Genomic DNA, 17,250 nt, shown 5'->3' with positions numbered 1-17,250 from the left:
TGAGCCATTTTTCCAGTGGCCTCATTCACATAATTTATAAAACCAAACCAGATCACCTAACGTGGGTTTCTCAGAAGACACACTTCTCAAAGTCATCTTTCTAAAGCTATGTCAAGTGTTTATATATTTGTGCTGAAACAAGTACCACCAGCAGTGTGGTAAGACAACCCCACACACCAAGTTTGGTATGTGGGGTAGACCACAGAGAAGCTTGTGCTCTTCATCAGGGTATGTCCTTACAGCCTCGATGCTCAGGCACGTTTTTGCTGGAGTTGGCTCTAAATGATCCATCAAAGAATTCAGGACAGTCCTTTGACCACAATTGCACAGCAAATATTCCTTTCTGTTTCCAAGGTCTGCTGCCAACATACAAGCGTTAAAAAGCACATAAATTACATCAACACACATTAGATTTACTAATAAATCTGCATTAAAAAACCCCAAACCCTCACTTTTATTAGATTCTAGGAATTACTCACAACAAGTGAATGAGCATCACTGCAGTGACTTAGGCCTTGAGTGACATTTCCAGACTTCCAAACATCCTCAACACTGAATCAGCCCCATTGGTGCTCATGCTCTGTGAAATGCCCAGTCGAGGTCAGAGTCATCCTCCTGGACCAGAATCCTGCCATCTGCACATTTAAACCACACTCCTCCATCTTCCAGCTGTGCTTCTGATGGATCAGCCACAGCCAGGGTCTCTGAAATTCCACCCAATATATCCATTCATCCCTTTGAAGGTGAATTGCTGATAACTGCTCCAACAGGTTTCCCCTGTGCTCCTCATGGGTGTTCTTTGGCAGTTCCATAAAGATCTGAATTCTCTATACTTTGTAGCCTCAAAAAACACCCTGAGTATATTTTTAAAAATGTGGTGAAAAATTACCTTTTTTCTCTAATGAGCTGGCCTCTCACTTTTCCTTGTGGAAGAAACAAGGCCAACCTGGGCAGCAAAACTGAAGATCCAGTTGCAACCCATCCTCTTTCCACAATTTTTACTTGGATTGAGCATTTATACTTCCTGTTCTGCACTGCTTTTGGAGCAGAAGTTGATGGTATATCCTGGAAACATGGAAACATATGTCCCTGGAGGTGATGAAAATATTGCCATAATTTATGGCAAATAAAAAGTTCTCAGTAGAATTTAAAAAACTCTGCCAATACATTTACATGCAGAGTGTAAAAATAAAGATGAACACACTGAATTTTTTTTTTTTACCTTTGACACATTCCACTTCTATCTCTAGTTATTTTAAAAACATATTTGTTGTCCACCCTGAAGAAACACTCTGTGCAATCTGTGCAGCTGGAAGAAGGAAAGGGAAACAAAAAGAAAAATCCACATTTTTCTACTAATAATCAAACTTTTCAAGTAAAATGGTCCAATTGCTCTACTTCTTCTAGCAGTTAAAGATGTTTCATTCTGCATAAAAGACAGGCACTTTTTTTTTGTCTCCTAAAATATGTTTCTAATTTAAGTTTGAAAAAATATTTCCATTGTGCCATACATGCGGTAACTCAAAACCAAAATGAAAGGATTAAAATCAGGGCTGCACAGAATGGTTTGAATTAAATTCAGGTAGTGGGGAAGACTGCCGTATCTGGCACGCTCCCACTCCCTGAGCTTTCTGGCCAAGAGGCAAGATGAAGCATAACAACCCTTACCTGCCAAGTCTACAGCAATTTGGAGGGTTTTATTCATCTCTTCAAATAAAATGTTAACGCTCTTGGAAGCTTGCCCAGCCATACAGTAGATCTCACCTGTCTTTTCCTTCTCCTCACACCACTGGGACGCTGCAGTAAGGACTGGAAATGTTTTCAATCTTTTTTTCCTTTTTCTGAACATGGTATTTAAACTTATCTAAGCCCATCACACCTCAGTGGAAAATGTGACTAAATCCTGCAGATATTTTGAAAATCCCAGCTAACACATTACAAACAGTTGATGAAGAGCTGACATATGCACAGTGGATGTCCTCTGCTGTCACTCTCTCACACCTATAAAGCCTTTGCAGTCTCCTCATGACTAAAAATTAAATCTGATTAAATCTGCCTCCCTCCCCAAGTGGCTCTGCTTGTGATAAATCAGTTTGCACTATTTATGGTCCATATTATTACTACAGCCACAATGAACTGAGCCCCAAGGCTTCCCCAAATACAGATATGGCCCTCAACGCATTACTCTTGGCCAAGAAAAGAAAGGATAAGCAGAGCTCTGCCTTTCAGAAAAGGCAGCAAAGTGGGAGAAATAAAGTTTTCACAGGCTTCTTAGGAAATTACTCAAAACAGTAATATTAAATTCTTTTTACAATCATTTGGGAAGAAATGAAAATACATAAATAATACACAGATCTCTCCAGAGCTTTCTCCCAGTCTTGTATGAGATTTAAAGACTTTCAGATGGCACCAGTAACAAAACAATTTACTGACAGCCTGGCTGCTAAGGCCACAGTTAATCTGTACAGACCATCTACCTTCAGGGAATTCTTTATTCCAAGCCAGGGAGTTCCCAAACTTTTTTCTGCTGCATGTACAACAATCAGTAACTGCAAACACCTCCACTGGCAGCATCAGTCCTGTTTGTTTGCCGGGCTCTGGGCCATTTTGAAGTGGTTTATGCCCCTCCCAGCAGCACATTCATCACATTGCATAAGCTGCTGCCTTCTACAGCAATATCTATAAATCATTATTTGCTGGAAAACCCAAAAATTTGCAGCAATGGCACGCCAAGTCACAGACACGGCTGATTTGAGAAACTGCTACCAAATCCAGTGTTTTAACAGCACTTTTCACCTCCTTTGAGAGGATTGTTTTAGGATATTTTGACTTGGAAATTTTGACAACTTTGTCAAAAAACAAGTTTCTCCTCTTTCTGTTTGTGACTAAGGGCACCGTAACACATCAGAACCAAAATAATTATTTTATTACATATCAAGATCATGTCTTATGAAAAGCTGTGAGTTCTGAGCACCTGGGGTGGACAGACAGGAAGTATTGGAACTACTCCTCCCACTCTGCATTCAGCGAAAGAGAAATTACAAGGGAAAAGAGTCATAGAATAATTCGGGCTGGAAAGGACATTAAAGATCATCATCATTAAAGAATCAGTTTCATTCTTCATAACTTGTCAGGAAAAAAAGAAAGGCATGACTCAGCAAGGTTGTAATAAAGGCCGTTTTTGTTAATAATTTTTTCTTTCTCAAACCACGTTGCATGAAATGAGTTTGGAATTCTTGGAAACGACCACACAACTTTGCCACTGAAAGGAAAGGAGGCAAGGATGCCCCCAGGGAAAGAGCTGGTGCCCAACTTGCCCTTCTGCAGGCTGCTCTCGGGCTGATGAGACCCCAAGTGTGCAGAGCTCCCTGCTGGGTCCAGCAGAGCCGGACCTGCCCGGTCCACCCTGCAGAACTGAGGAGTTAATACAAAACTTGGCAGCTCTGAGCAGGGCTGAGAGACCAGGGCAAGAAAACTGCACTGTCAAACAGGAGGTAACTTTTCAGTTCTGCTTAAACTCGTGTCCCAAGTGACTTATTTCATGGTGATTTCAACCGCCACATCAGTGACCTCTGTGCTCAGAATGTGTTTCCAGTACTGGCGCATGCAGAAAGCTTCCTTCTTAAATTACAGAGAGTTCAAATAAGTATAATCCTAAACGGGATCTCAGCTTCAGAACAGAACCAGAGTCACTCGTGCCATTATCAGATCATCTTCTCAGACAACCCGAGGTCAGGCCAACCTAGGCAATTATTTATAGTCATTGGTGTGGAACTCATGGCATTCAAAAGCCTCGTGAAAGCTCATCGGACTGCACAAACTCCAGAGGTCATTTCTGCTGCTTCTCATTACACCAGCTTTCAGCAGTGAGGGGATTAGAAAAACTCCTACCATTCTAGATGGCAATATTTGGCTTATTAAGGAAAACCAGTGTAGCAGAGCCTGCACTGGAGAGGAGCTCGAGCCTCGTGCCTGAGCTCTTGTGGCAAGGCTGGTCCGTGGCATGGGACGTGTCAGCGCAGTCAGGGAACCCCTCTGCAGATCGCAGGCTGTGACAGAGCACGTGGCACCCGTGTGCTGAGGCTACAAAGCCCAGGGCTCACCCACATCAGTTTATCTGGGAGGCCTTGACAGTGACCTGGGCTCTCAATGTCGCTGACAGCCCAGCCAGGGCGCTGCTGGAGCAGCACACCCAGAGCTGGGCTCCTGCATGGGCCAGGATCCCACATCGGGGCGCAGCCCAGCTGGATGTGCTCTGGAAGCTCTGCTGGAAAGCTGGGACTTGGCACTACTCTTCTCTCTCTTAGCAATCCTCTTTTGCTTTCCCAGACCTTGCTCTGCTTTGTAAGGAAAGCCACAGAAATCAGATAAGGACAATCACAGTGCATTTGGGAAGTCTACAGACCCCACCTCCCCTTTACCAAAATACCACTAACTATTCTGAAACAAAGATACCAAAAGGCATCCATGGAAGCAAAAGATATCCTTCACATTAAACAGAGGTAAAAGTACTGCTGAACTCACTACAAAAAAGGAATTTAGGGAATTTTTGCAATCTCCTCTTTTAGTAAGTGTCATGAACTGAATGCAGTGTTTTTTCCCTGCTGGCAAGAAAAAAAATAAATTGAAAATTGTAAAAAATTAATTTAAATTTTTAAATTTAAAAATAAATTAAAAAACAAGCTATATTATTGCCAGAGAGCTGGCATCCCATGTGGCAGCAAGGAGACGCAGCCCTTTGGCTCAAACCCAGCTGTGGCCATTTCAGCATGAACGCTGCAGCTGGGCAGAGCCCGTGGGCAGGCAGTGCCCGGGCACCTGCTACAGGACAGCAGCAGGGGAAACCCCACGGGAGCACAGGGAGCCACCCTGTGCCCTGTGTCCAACAGCCATACTGGTTTGGAGTTGTCACAAGAAATATAAGTGCCATGCTTTCCACACCCACTCACATAGAGATGTATATTTACATCAAAACAATGGAAAGAAGAGTTCACTTCTATTTGGCAGCCACCTTTCTCCTTCCCCTATCCAGTTGCTGGGAGCCACCCTCCACTGCTGCATAGACTTCATTTTTCATTTATATTCTGCCTTTTATTACTCACTTTCCTGAAAATAATTCCCTTTCTTCATGTGTGTGTTCATTCTCTTTGGCTACTCTCTTAATTTTTACATTGGTGCTGTGTAAAAGAAAAAAATGATCAGCACAATTGGTGCTGTGTAAAACCAAAAATAATCAGCATGACCTGTCCACTCTCCCTCCTCCAATCAGAACTGAGAGACATCTAATATTAACTTTTGTTTATACAGCCAAGCCTCTGACAGTGGAGTTGCTGCTTTATAATTTTCATTTTGAGATGTCTCTTAGAAACCAATTGTTGCATTCCCTGATCTACTATTGTTTTGCTTGAGCATTTACCAGTATGCTAAAAGAAAAACATGAAGTAGGACAGTGTAAATAGCTAAAACAACATGTGCAACATGGCAGGTTTACACTGGAATTCATTATAGAGGGAAAGAAGGAGTAGCAAGAACGACTGCCTGAGCTGATTTATTGTTATTCCACCTGGCATGTGCACTGCCTTGACAAGCAGAAGGTATGAAACTGTGGTGGCTGTCCTTATCAAAGGGCATAAGAGCCTGGAGATATCACTGAAATATCACAGAAATATCACTGATATCAGGGATGAAAACCATCTCCTAGTGCAGGTGGTGTAGGAAGGGACTGATTTGCCCAGATTACCATACACTCACCTACTACTTAGAAATTGGAAAAAAAATCAGATATTCCCACCTATATATCTATCTCTCAAATATTTTACTGAACCTGAAGAAATCTGTTCATGCCCAGAGAGCATTTGCTATCTAACATTACTGCTGATTTCAGCAGCGTGATTTTCCCCATGGCAAGGCACACAATCTGCAGCCCCCACCCCAATCTTCACCATGCTGCTGGCAAGTTCCCTTTATCACCTGATTTACTGGTGTTCAAACAGAAGTCTCACTTGACCTACCATATCAGAAGAGGTTTTCTTCTCCGGGGGCTGCCACTTCTGTTTCTGGAGCAGGCAGCAGTGGGGCTTTTCCCTGCCCAGGAGCAATGTCTGTGTTGGATTGCCACCACCCCCACAAGGGGTTCCCTGAGTCTGCACCTGCACGTCCTTCTGCAGCACCCAGTGCAAAATTCCACCCAGGACACAAAGTACCTGGGGGCCCTGCTGCACTCTGCCTCCTTACTCACCTGCCCAGCGCAGAAGGTGCTGCCACAGCAGTCTCAGGGGGCACATGGACCTCTCTCTGCCGGTGCCAATATGCCCTGGGATCACCTTCCACCGAGCTTCACCCTGCAGGGACAGCTGCCACTCCTCCTGGGTGGACGGCTCACACCAGTGTTTTGGAGTACAAGGTTGTAGTCTCCTCCAAGCTGTGACCCGCACATCAGTAGATAAGGACTGGCAGCAGAAAACTAATATGGGGCTTCCAAAAAGATCCATACAGGGCTGTAGATACTGATAAAAATTGTCACCCTCTCAGATGATTGGTAAACAGGTAGTGAGAAATCAAATTCCAAACGCAGGAGAAGAATTGATCTATGAATGGATGCTGGTACCACTGAGTACATCTACCTGCAGAGTTTACTTCTCCATGACATGAAGCAGGTGGACTGGTATATTAAAATTGGGTTTTTTAGGATCCCAAGAGAAAGGTGACAGCTCCCCTTCTTTCTGTCTGGGACTGTGAGCGGTGAAGGTGACCTCACAAATGTCACTATGATCCACAAGTTTGTCTCAGGAAAGAAGGTGCTCGCTGGGGTATGTTCCTCACCCAAGAAAACAAGGGAGGCAGTGTCTGCAGTGAGGTGGAAAACAGACTCCTCCACACACAGTTTAGGTTTTGAAGCCAACTGGAGAGACATGGAAATGACCCATTTATAAACAAACACACATCAGAAAATGGTATTCCCAGGGCTGGAGCCTGGGAAAACAGAAGGTAAGGGATAATTAGAAAGTGGTGATGCAGTTCAATTTAACGTAGAGGCAGACGTTTCCCTTGGGCTCAGCCGGGCACTGAGGGAAACTGGGAGAGAGGTGGGTCCAGTGCCCCTTTTCCTGCCCCACACAGAATGTGCAGAGACTGCAGAGCTCTGCAGAGCTGCTGGCAGAGCAGCATCCCTTCCCTCAGTGGGTCAGGCAGGAGTTCAGAGCCCTTGCAGGAGTAACTTCTTTGAAAAATGCTAAAGCCATTGGGTATGTGCCTCTAAACCCAGCTGTCTGCTATTAGGATTTCATTACTGCACACTGCTCATGATTTTGGCAGGGATCTGTGACAATTAACATGAATTCTTCTGGGAGGGATGCAGTGCATGACATCATGTAGTGAATTTTCTTGTATTAGAACCTTTCATTTGTGCCCTACTGTACTTGTTAGAGTAACAAATTCAAAATGAAAAATGTAATTACCCAACAGAGTTTTCAGTTGTACCATATATTAACTTCTAATACTCTAAGTATTCATCCTCAAGTCCAAATCTGGCACAAAACACTTTGGAAGATGAAACTTGACAGATCTAATCAGGCACCAATCTGATTCTTTGACAGACACTGATTTAAGGGCATTTCATAATGGGAAATCTCAAGTAAGATAATAGCAACACTTGAAGAACAATTACCCTTGTCTGCCGTAGTACAGGACCCTGGAAACTCACATGCTAACAAATGATAAGCAAGATGCACAACCAAATAAAACTCTTGGAACAAACAGCATTTTGCAGATAAATATTTCTGGGAACAGCTTTCTGCAAATATTAATAATAATGGGAACCAGTGGTTTTCAAATCCTAATTTGTGCTGAAAAGCCCCCTTGGATAAAACGATTCTAAGTTTACAGGTAAGTAGTTTAGATGAAGGTTAATAAATTGTTTTTTTAAGAATAATCACCAGATACCTAAAAGGGCAGGATAGAATAGAGTCTGTAACTTGATAGATGAGACAAAAGTGTCTCATTGAATATTTACAGATCTTTATGACAAACTCCACCTCAATCTCCTCTCTGCTCTGTTAGTGCATTTGAATTACTTGACAGGAAAAATAAACTGGGTTTCTGTACTTTTAGGCTAAGTTACCAGGTTTTAGGACTTCACGTGTGTCCTGGTTTAGGGTCTATTACCAGAAGACTCATCACAACAGAAGATCTAAACAACCACAGGCCAGGCCTCCCCACTAGTCTGAATCACACTGGTATTAACTACTCCTTCTTTTGTGATCTCTGACTTCTGGTTGACTGAGTAAACAAGACTGCTCATGTCCCGTTTTTATTTCCCCCTCAGCCTTTGCACTAATTCGTGCAGCTAGAACAGGTCCCAGTGGCAGACCCTTGTGCATTGAGGTTCACCAGCACAGGCAGAGGACAGAGCTCACACTGAGAGCTCTGACATTACCCTGTCCCAAACACTGCCTTCTCCTTTGAGATGCACTTTCCTCAGACACCACACAAGGACATAACCCCACAGCATTCCAAAGATTTCCTTTTCTGGGCAATTACAGGGGAATGTTCAAAACTTCAAGAGAAAAGCTGGGCACTGCTGGTATAAATTGTTCAAGCTTCAATAATTTCAACAGCATGAAGACTGAGTAAATCTTCAGACAGCCTAGCAGAAACCCGTATCAGAATCCTGATGCAATACTACTTTAGGCAAAGATATAAACTTTCAAAGCAAATTTGAGACCTATATTCTTCTAATGTTAAGACACTTTCCTGTCCTTTCACTGAAATTGTATTCTACTTATTAATATACAATGCAACACTGTCCTAGAATTAGCAGCAATGAGAAAAATTGAAAGCTTACTTACTTTTCCATTGGTAATTAATTCAACAGGAGACAAAGCTGTTTTAAAGATGTTCAGCTCTGTGTGTTGGTTTCTGAACAATTTCACCACTAGTTTGCAACAACAGCAGAAAATAACTGGAATTTCCATGAAGATTGAGAGACCATATTTTAACTGTTTTGTATTCTGCCAACATTATCTCTTCCATCATAGAAAGATAAAAGCCAAAAAGACCCAAACAACTTACATAAAATACTGGGGAAAAAAGCTGTAAAATAGATCAAGGTGACTCCAAAGTATCTCAACCACAGAAGTGAACATGCAGCGTGTGGTGTTGAATTATAAAGAAGGAGGCCTCAGAATGCTCAGAGCATTGTATTTGTGGTATTGCACTAAACCCACAAGATCTGACTAAATGATCTTCCGAATCTCTTTCATTTTCCCCCACAACCTCGTGTTTTACTTTCCAGTCTTTTCTTCTGCTCACGTTTGCTGGGTTTCCTCGGAGCACACTCATCTTCCAGCTCCAAGGCAGGGATAAATGAGATCCATGTCAGTGCTTGTCTCCAGAGCTATCTTTTGATACTCGCCCCAAAACACCCTCATCCTAAAGCCAAGGAGACGGCTGATTGCCTGTGATAATTTCTCACAAATGGAAACAGTAAAGAGCAGTGCCAGTCCATAACTGGATCCACCTCTCCTCCACCTCTCTCTTGCAGCAGAACTCTTTTGTCAATAGCAGACTACACCTCGAAAAAAACACCTTTATTTACATCTGCTCCTCTTGTAAAAACAATAGTTACTCAAGCTGCCTATAAATGTCTAATATTCAAAACTCTGTGTTCTGATTATTAAAAACTTTTCAAAAAAATTTTGCTTCCCGGCATTTTACGTTATCATCACAGCAAACATTAACTAGAGGCCTTCACTGTGAAGGATTCAAATGCTCTTTAATTATTTTCATCAACATAGCCTGAACTATACCATAAACCCAATATTCTTCAGGTGCAGAGGTTCAGAGCCTGAACTGCAGCAGGGAGCAGATGTTCCTCAGCTGCATGGAGGGGCACACCCGATCTCCAGTAATGGATTGCATTCTGTGTCCTCTTCTGCAGTGGGAATAAATTCAAATCCCCACATACTAAATGCAGAAAGCACCTTGGCAATGACAGCCCAAACTGGTGAGACTTAGCCAGCGCAGTACAATAGGAAAGGGAGTAACACTCATTTTAAATGAAGGGCAGAAATTGTGCTCCCTCTGGAGCAGAGGCTGTCCTCCGCATGTCTGCCTTAGGCATTGATCACACGTGACACAAAGAACCAGGACATTACAACAAAAATCCTCCATACGCTGCAGTGAGGAAAACATTTTCCTTTGCAACACAACTCTCCTGAAGCTGCCTAAAAGCAGCACTGGTTGTTGCCATCAACCTTTAAGTTTCCAATTCTGGATGTTTTAGGCCTCATTTTCTCCCTCCAGGGAGAAACTGAGATCAAATCTCTGAAATTATCTTCCTGTCCACACTACTTTAACAGCTAGCATCATTTTCCTACCAAGCGTTATTCACAAGCAGGAAGCCCATAAAAGCTGAGTTTAAATAAAAATGAAGTTTTCATTAGAATATTATAGGATTAGCAGCTGCATCCATTAATTTCCTCCCTCTAGCTACAAAAAGGTACCAGAGAATTTCCAGAACAGGCTACTGCAAGCTTGTGCTTCTTTCACACACTGGAAGAGCTGCTTCTAGGGCAAACCATGAGATTAAATTCTTAATTTTAATTTCTGAGACAGGTGTTGATAAAGAGGCAAGTTAGGAAAAAACTCCCACTTTTGTGGGGTAAACTCTGCACCCTGTGGCCCTCTTTTCAGGAAAATCAAGGAACTGCAGTAGTGCTGTTGTATTATGTGACCTGAGCTCCTTCTAGGGATCTGGCATTCTCTGACTACCAAAACATCAGTTCTCTCTGCTTTCCAAGCTTTATTCAAGGATCAGAGCTTTCCTTGTCCAGTATCATCTGCCCTACTAGCTTACACGTGAAACCAAAAGGGTTAAACTATCTATTACAAGACTCAAGCTCTGGAGTTTCGAGTGTACCTGTGGTTGAACACTCTCAAACCTCTGTACAAGTGATCATTCAGTGCTCCTGCCCATCTGAACAAGCTTTTAATGCTGTCTGTCAGTTGTGGGGTGGTGACACCGGAGGGTGAGCTGTCAGCTGAAACACGGCATCACACAGCGATCTTAGCTCAGCTGGGCACAGGAAATTCCATGATTTTCTTTTTTGGAGGTTAGCATCCTCCAAATGCATCTGGATTACGCCTGCAGCCTCTCATCCCTGCACTGGGAAGCTCAGTGGAAGTTTGCTCTGAGCTCTCCTGTTCACTGCTCAGTCCAGATGTGAGAATCCACATCCAGAAATCTCCTGCCCCATTCAGCTCTGGATCTGAGGTGGTCTGGGCACTTTGTCACAGGTTTATGCTGGTTATACCAGAACGTGCCTCACCATTAGTGAAGCAAAATGTTATAGAAAATGCATTCTGCAGCAACAAATGTATCTGAATTTTAAAAATGTCCTTAAGCTGATAGTGGAATAATGATTTTCTGTCTCCTTCCCCAGTAAAAGTCAATGGAATGCATTGACTGAAGCAAGAAATTTTACAGAACAACTCCATGGGCGATTGTGACATTGAAGGCTTCCATGATATGCAAACACAGGGGCCAGAATTCAGGTTACACAGCTATTTGGAACGTGAACACTTTGCTGTAATGCCTTTGCATTTCCTGTTACCCTTGAGCTCTGTCTCCCCTTGCAAGTTTTGCTGAGCAATGGGAACAGGTCTGCAGGGTGCAGAGGCTGATGTGGGGGCACTGTGGGGGCACTCAGACTCAGTCTGAGCCTTGTTCTTCAGACTGGCTCTGATCTGATCCCCACAGCTGAACACCCAGCTGTGGCTGCAGCGCTGCGCTTGTATTTCTGAAGCACGTTTTTCTGTCTTTGTTTGTGAGCTCCAATGGACTCAGTGCAGAGTGAGCAGGGATAAGGGGAGGCTGACTCCAGACATGCATTTCTGATCCCACTGTAATGTGTGTGGACACCTCCTCTGGTGTCCAGCAGAGCAGCTCCGTGCAGGGGTGTCTCCCAGCCCTGTGCAGAACACATCTGGAGGGAGCTGCTGCTCAGCAGAATGTGGCATACTGTTAGGATTGCTCCCTTAAAAATACACTCCTGGGGGAGCTACCAAACTTTAGTTCTTAATGGAGTCAGTCCATGGGATTGCTACAGGATGAGTTTTAAGACCCAGAAGGAGCAGGTATACATGTATTATATTTTTTAATATAAAGAATGTCATAAACAAGTTAAATTAGGTAACTTTATTTAAAATGAAGTATATGTAGCCCTACAGCTTCTGAAATGTCTATTTTAGGAGTAATGTTCCTAATATGAGGTTTAGTTCATGCATCTTGTCATAATGGTTGCTGTCTGGAATTGTTGTACTGTGAACCAATTGTTATTTATGTTACCACTGGAGACAAGGATTTTATTAGTGAAATTTAGCTTCCAGATTCATTTCATAATCCCTATGCCCATCACTTAGAGAGAAGAAAAAAGCACAAATTAAGATGACATTAAAAAAAAAAAAAGGAGCCTAGGCTGATCTTGTAGGAACATCTAAATCCTTTCCCATATTAAAAACCTTATCTCAGCAGCAGTGCACCAGCCATTTAGGAAAATTAAAGAGAGAGATAGCAAAGAAGAGACAGCAGATGCTAAAGCAGAGCAGTTTCTAGGCACGTAGATAATGAAGGGACTCGGCACATGGCCTTTCCATTTATCCCTGCTTCTGCTTATCCTTCATCTGCTTAAATTCAAATGGATCAGGCATTATTAAAATCATTTTGAAATTAGCTGCTCCAGTTTCACGTGACTTTTTGGTGTATCCTCTAAAACTTGGTAACTCTTTGGGAAGACAGATGCTGCACACTTTTGCCATTTTAATTCAGTTTGAAACACGATTTCTAAGCAGCAGCTGGTAGCTAATGCTTAAGTAAAATTAAATTTTACTCACTAATCCACACTGTGAGACTTTTATCCCTTCCAGTGAGTTGTCACATAAAAAAATATAGACTTCTTGCTGAAAAACACCAAATATTTTGGGCAAAGTGCTGTGGGATTACAATGTTAAGAGATACTGGACTCTGGAAGTATATTTTCAACTCATTGTCTTTAATATTGGATAAATATCCTTCTGTCACCCTTGGAACCTTCTACTTGCTAATTCTGAGAAACACTGTATGTAAACATGTATGCATGAAGCAGTGATCAGCCATCCTGTCAAACATTTAAAATCTATTTCAAACAACTGCTGGATCTCATGCAGTTCTAGACCCTGACCAGCCTCACGCTGGCATCTCCTGGCACTGCCCCAAGCCATGTGCGTGGCAGGGCTCCCCATGCTCAGCCTGTTCACCTCCCCAGGGACAGCAGTTATTGAGAATTCTGCATTCCCACTGATTTCTATAGAAACAAACACACATTTCAATAGCAAACACTGCATGTTAGCACATATAGAGAGATTCTTCACGCTGTTTACCCCAGTGGTTCATCATTTTTATGCCATCCTAAAACATGCCACGGGCCAAATTCCCCATAGTCATCCATTTCCTTCTCCCCCTTCCTCCTACCCAATTTAAAATCTGGCAATGGGGATCATTTAGGAGATTTCTGTCAACCTCAAGCACTTGAAGAAAACAGTGATGGTTCTTACCTTCCCATTTGGCAATGCAGCACTGCCGTAATTCTCCTTTGGTGCCTCCTGGAGTATTAATACCAGTCACATCCAGCATGAATGTGCCACACTGAAGGAGCTGACTGCTCCGAGCTCTTGTCAGAAGATGGATTATGACTTCTCTGCCTTTTGGCTGTCAATGGTTCCTTAATGAGCAGCAGCTCCTAAATGAACTGTTCAGAGAGCTTCACTGCCACATGGCTTCCCTGGCACCACCTTGCTGAGCTCTAGTAACACAGACCACAAGAATCAAGGATCTGGAACTATATTATGTCTTGAAACTCCTGCCACTGAAATCAGAGTTCTGCACTATTAATTTTTTAAACAAAATTGTGTTACTCCAATTTAAAAAGGCTTAGAGACTACAGAACACACATAAAGACAGTAGGAGTCTTAAAATCCTTGACTTGGGTTTTGATTTGGGAAATGAATTAACACCTCCACCCTGCAGACTGTAAAAATATTTGCAAAAATTAGCTTTGTAGCTGAGATAACTCAAGTGCAGCTTTGCCTTTCATCAGGCAGAGCACCTCTTTGTTATTCTTGCACCAAGATGAAATGGATAGCTTAAACATCAAAACAACACAGCCTTACATTCTGCTTACATGCCTCTAACAATACTCCTTCCACCTGTAGGTCACCAGCTCAGAGGTGAGCAGGTCATTTCTGTCAGTTCTTCAAACCTAAGACTAGAAATCCTGGGTGCTTAAAGGTTTTTTAGATCAGCTTTTCTGAGTCTAAGTTCCCCACCACAGGTGCGTGCCTCTATTGTCACTAATTGCTGCAAAGACGTGGATTTCTTCTTCTTGTGACAGTCTTTGAAGTTGGCTCGGGCGCTTCCCTGCTACCTTCCTGCAAGTGTATACTAGGATTAAATAGTGACAACAGTGCTCCAGCGAATTGTCTGTGCCAATTGATCTGCCAGATGCAAAGAGAAGAACAGCAGAAGCCACTGTGAATAATCACTGCCTAAAGCACTCTGTAATCAAAGCGAAATTTCAGGAATTGTCTGCTTTTGAAGAAAAAAACCTATTAAGGACATCATTCCCTTGTTAATTAGAAATGTGTGCACTTCAGAACGCCTTTTTTATTTTTACACAGTCCTAGGCTGAACAAAAAATTTTTAAGGCACTCGATTAGAACAGGAGGTGTTACCTTACTGAAGTAAGAAGGTTCTAAAAGGTTCAAAGATTATAAACGGTTCAAAGCTCCTCTGCTGCAGGCTGATACTGAGCATTTTTGCTCAGCCTTGTGTAAGGGGTGGTAGCCAGCTGCTCTGGCCCAGGAGGAGCCTTGGGAAGGAGCTGGGACTCTGCCAATGCCCTGCTGATTTCCAGGGAAAGCAGGACAAAGCCACAGTTCCAAGTCACTGTGTACTGATGGAACAGGGCAATGGTGACACCAAGCTTTGCCACAAAGACCTTAAACTGGGATGGCCCAAGAGTGGCTGCTACAAATTGTGAGTTTAAATAGGAGAGTATTTTCTTATTTTTCCTTTCTGTTTTCTCTGCAGTGAAATCGCCAGTGAACACAGTAAATACACGTCAGCTCCGCGAAGAGTTAAGAGCCAGTGCTTGCACTTCTGTCTCCAGACTTCCCAGGGACAGGTTTGGACCTGACAGACCCCGAGACATTTTTAGTTACACCAACACCTCCATCCACCCTGTGCTCCTCTCTGTCTTCTCTTTCACCCCCTGCACCAGGAGGCTTAGTGCCCTCAACACCGTGCAAATGACTTCATAGGCATCACTTGAGATGAATGGAACTGTATTATATTACAGCCCAAACAATGTGCTTTACAGACAGACTGATAGCAAACTGGAATATCACCTTGGGAACTGCATTTCAAAATTAGTAAGTCTAAGCCAGATTCTGCCACCTTTCAGTTGTCTGTTTCTTTAGGATGTTCCAAGCCTTTCAAAAGGAATGATCACGGGAGTACAGTATTTATAAAAATAAGTTGTTATTATTTATGTGACAGCTGTAGCTTCAATACTGAGTCAGAGGGAGCTTTAACACATGTTTAGTGGGCTCCAGCCGTGATAGGCTTCAAACAGCTCTTTCCAGTAGCTTCTGACATTGCCTTGCACAGAAAGTTGAGATCTGGCAACACCAGCGATGTTGGCTTTTATCAGCAGAGGATGTGTTCCCATCTCTTTAAATCAAACAGTCATATTACTGTTATTCTTCCTCTGACACTTTCAGGGCTGTAGTTTGAGATGCTATCAGCTCTCTTAAGCGCTGCAATTAACTCCTTAAGTTGTATGCTAATAAGAGCATGATCCTTATCTACCCTCTGGACATAGGCTCCACTTCACACTGGCAGAGCAGCAGCCTGTGCAGTTGGGATCCACTTTCCCCACTGCGAATGACAAGCTTTATGTGCTGGGCCTTTAAGATTGAGGCACAGAATACCAGATAGAATTTTTTTACTCTCAAAGACACAGGTTTAAAGCAGCTACAGTAATTAATTCTGGGTGCATTATTATATACCCGGAAAATCTCCCCATAGTACAGTAGGTGGCCATAATATTTTTCATACAAGAATTACTCAATATTTGAACAAAATAGTGTTTGTGGGATTCCCAAAGGGGCGTTTCAAAATGAGGCACTGCGGTATAGACTGAGCCTTCAGAGCCACAATTCTCCTGACCTGCCTGCTGGGTCCAGCAAGCTCTTACCCCTATGGATGGAGGGAAATCGATTAAAAATAAGCCTGCTTTTCAACAGCAATGCCACCAGAGTTCATCCTTCAATTCAGCTGGGATGTTATCTCCTCTCTTATCTTTGCTTTGCTGTAAGCAAGGAATGTGTGTGCCATTTGTGCAGTCTTTTCCAAAACAAGTAAGACTAAGAGTCAGTAGGAATTTTTATTCAGTATAGAACACTCATTCATCAAACCCAGTATGAAACACTCAGGGACATTTCTCAGGAGAAGATGGAAGGACTGGATGGAGGCACAACAGCCAGGATCATTCACCTTCATAGGGGACAGGGAGCACAGGCCACAGCTTCCCACTGGTCCTTTGGGAGCTGAGCCGCAGTTCCAGACACCATCTATCTGCATTTTAAACCCCAGCTGGGATTGGAACAACACAAAAGAGAGCAAAAAAGACTCCCAAAGCAACTTGTTGTCTTTGATCCTAATCACCGTCTTCAGAAGGGAAGAACGGGGGCTGCAGTTCTGCCGCGAAGTCAAAGTGGCTGCGCTGGCTCCTTGGCTCCACGGTCAATCCCAGCAAACCTCCTGACACAAATCATCTCAGAACTCCCTCCCGACTTCCTCACTTCAGTAAAAGCGACTTTTTCTAGAAATAATACTGCAAGACCAAAGCTCTCCACCAAAACTGTCATTTTGTAGCTGTTCTGTTCAGGTGATGTTTTGAAATGAAGGCCCAATTCTTCTGATCAACATTGCCTCAAAGATGCAGCACTTCAGCCTGCTGGTGTTCAAAGCACAATTCTCAGTAAAATTCTCAGTACCAATACAAAGAACTCTGAATATACAAGTTGTGCTGTGTTACTGTCTTCACAATGTTTTGAACTTTTATACCATACAAGGTAAGTGAAAATTTTGGTTCTAACCAGCTGAAAAAAATTGAATTTCAAATTTATAAACAAATTCATAAGAAATTTGGA

General features: G+C 42.9%; 2 protein-coding genes and 1 long non-coding RNA gene across 4 annotated transcripts in view; 1 reads left to right on the top strand and 2 right to left on the bottom strand.

Moving 5' to 3' along the window:
* The window catches only part of FOXL2 (forkhead box L2), a 74,571-nt gene extending 65,460 nt beyond the window's left edge, over positions 1 to 9,111 (bottom strand). Inside the window, exon 1 of one of the 2 annotated variants that reach the window (XR_011002759.1) lies at positions 8,847 to 9,111. The gene's annotated coding sequence lies outside the window, so the exon portion shown is untranslated. Of the gene's footprint in view, positions 1 to 482; positions 579 to 8,846 lie in introns of those variants that run through there. The other variant, XR_011002758.1, reaches the window with a different exon arrangement.
* LOC137480244 (vesicle-associated membrane protein 2-like) overlaps positions 1 to 16,822 on the bottom strand; it is a 258,919-nt gene extending 242,097 nt beyond the window's left edge. The window contains exon 1 of the mRNA XM_068201308.1: positions 16,816 to 16,822. The gene's annotated coding sequence lies outside the window, so the exon portion shown is untranslated. The remainder of the gene's footprint in view (positions 1 to 16,815) is intronic.
* Positions 12,006 to 14,616, top strand: LOC137480245 (uncharacterized). The gene is made up of 2 exons (XR_011002760.1): positions 12,006 to 12,135; positions 14,248 to 14,616. It is a non-coding gene; the product is annotated as an uncharacterized lncRNA (long non-coding RNA).
* Positions 16,823 to 17,250: the final 428 nt, after the last annotated feature.

Source organism: Anomalospiza imberbis, chromosome 10, assembly GCF_031753505.1.
Source record: "Anomalospiza imberbis isolate Cuckoo-Finch-1a 21T00152 chromosome 10, ASM3175350v1, whole genome shotgun sequence".
NCBI classification, from domain to species: domain Eukaryota; kingdom Metazoa; phylum Chordata; class Aves; order Passeriformes; family Viduidae; genus Anomalospiza; species Anomalospiza imberbis.
Note: the sequence above shows the minus strand (reverse complement) of the source record. Positions and strands in the feature narration are given on the sequence as shown.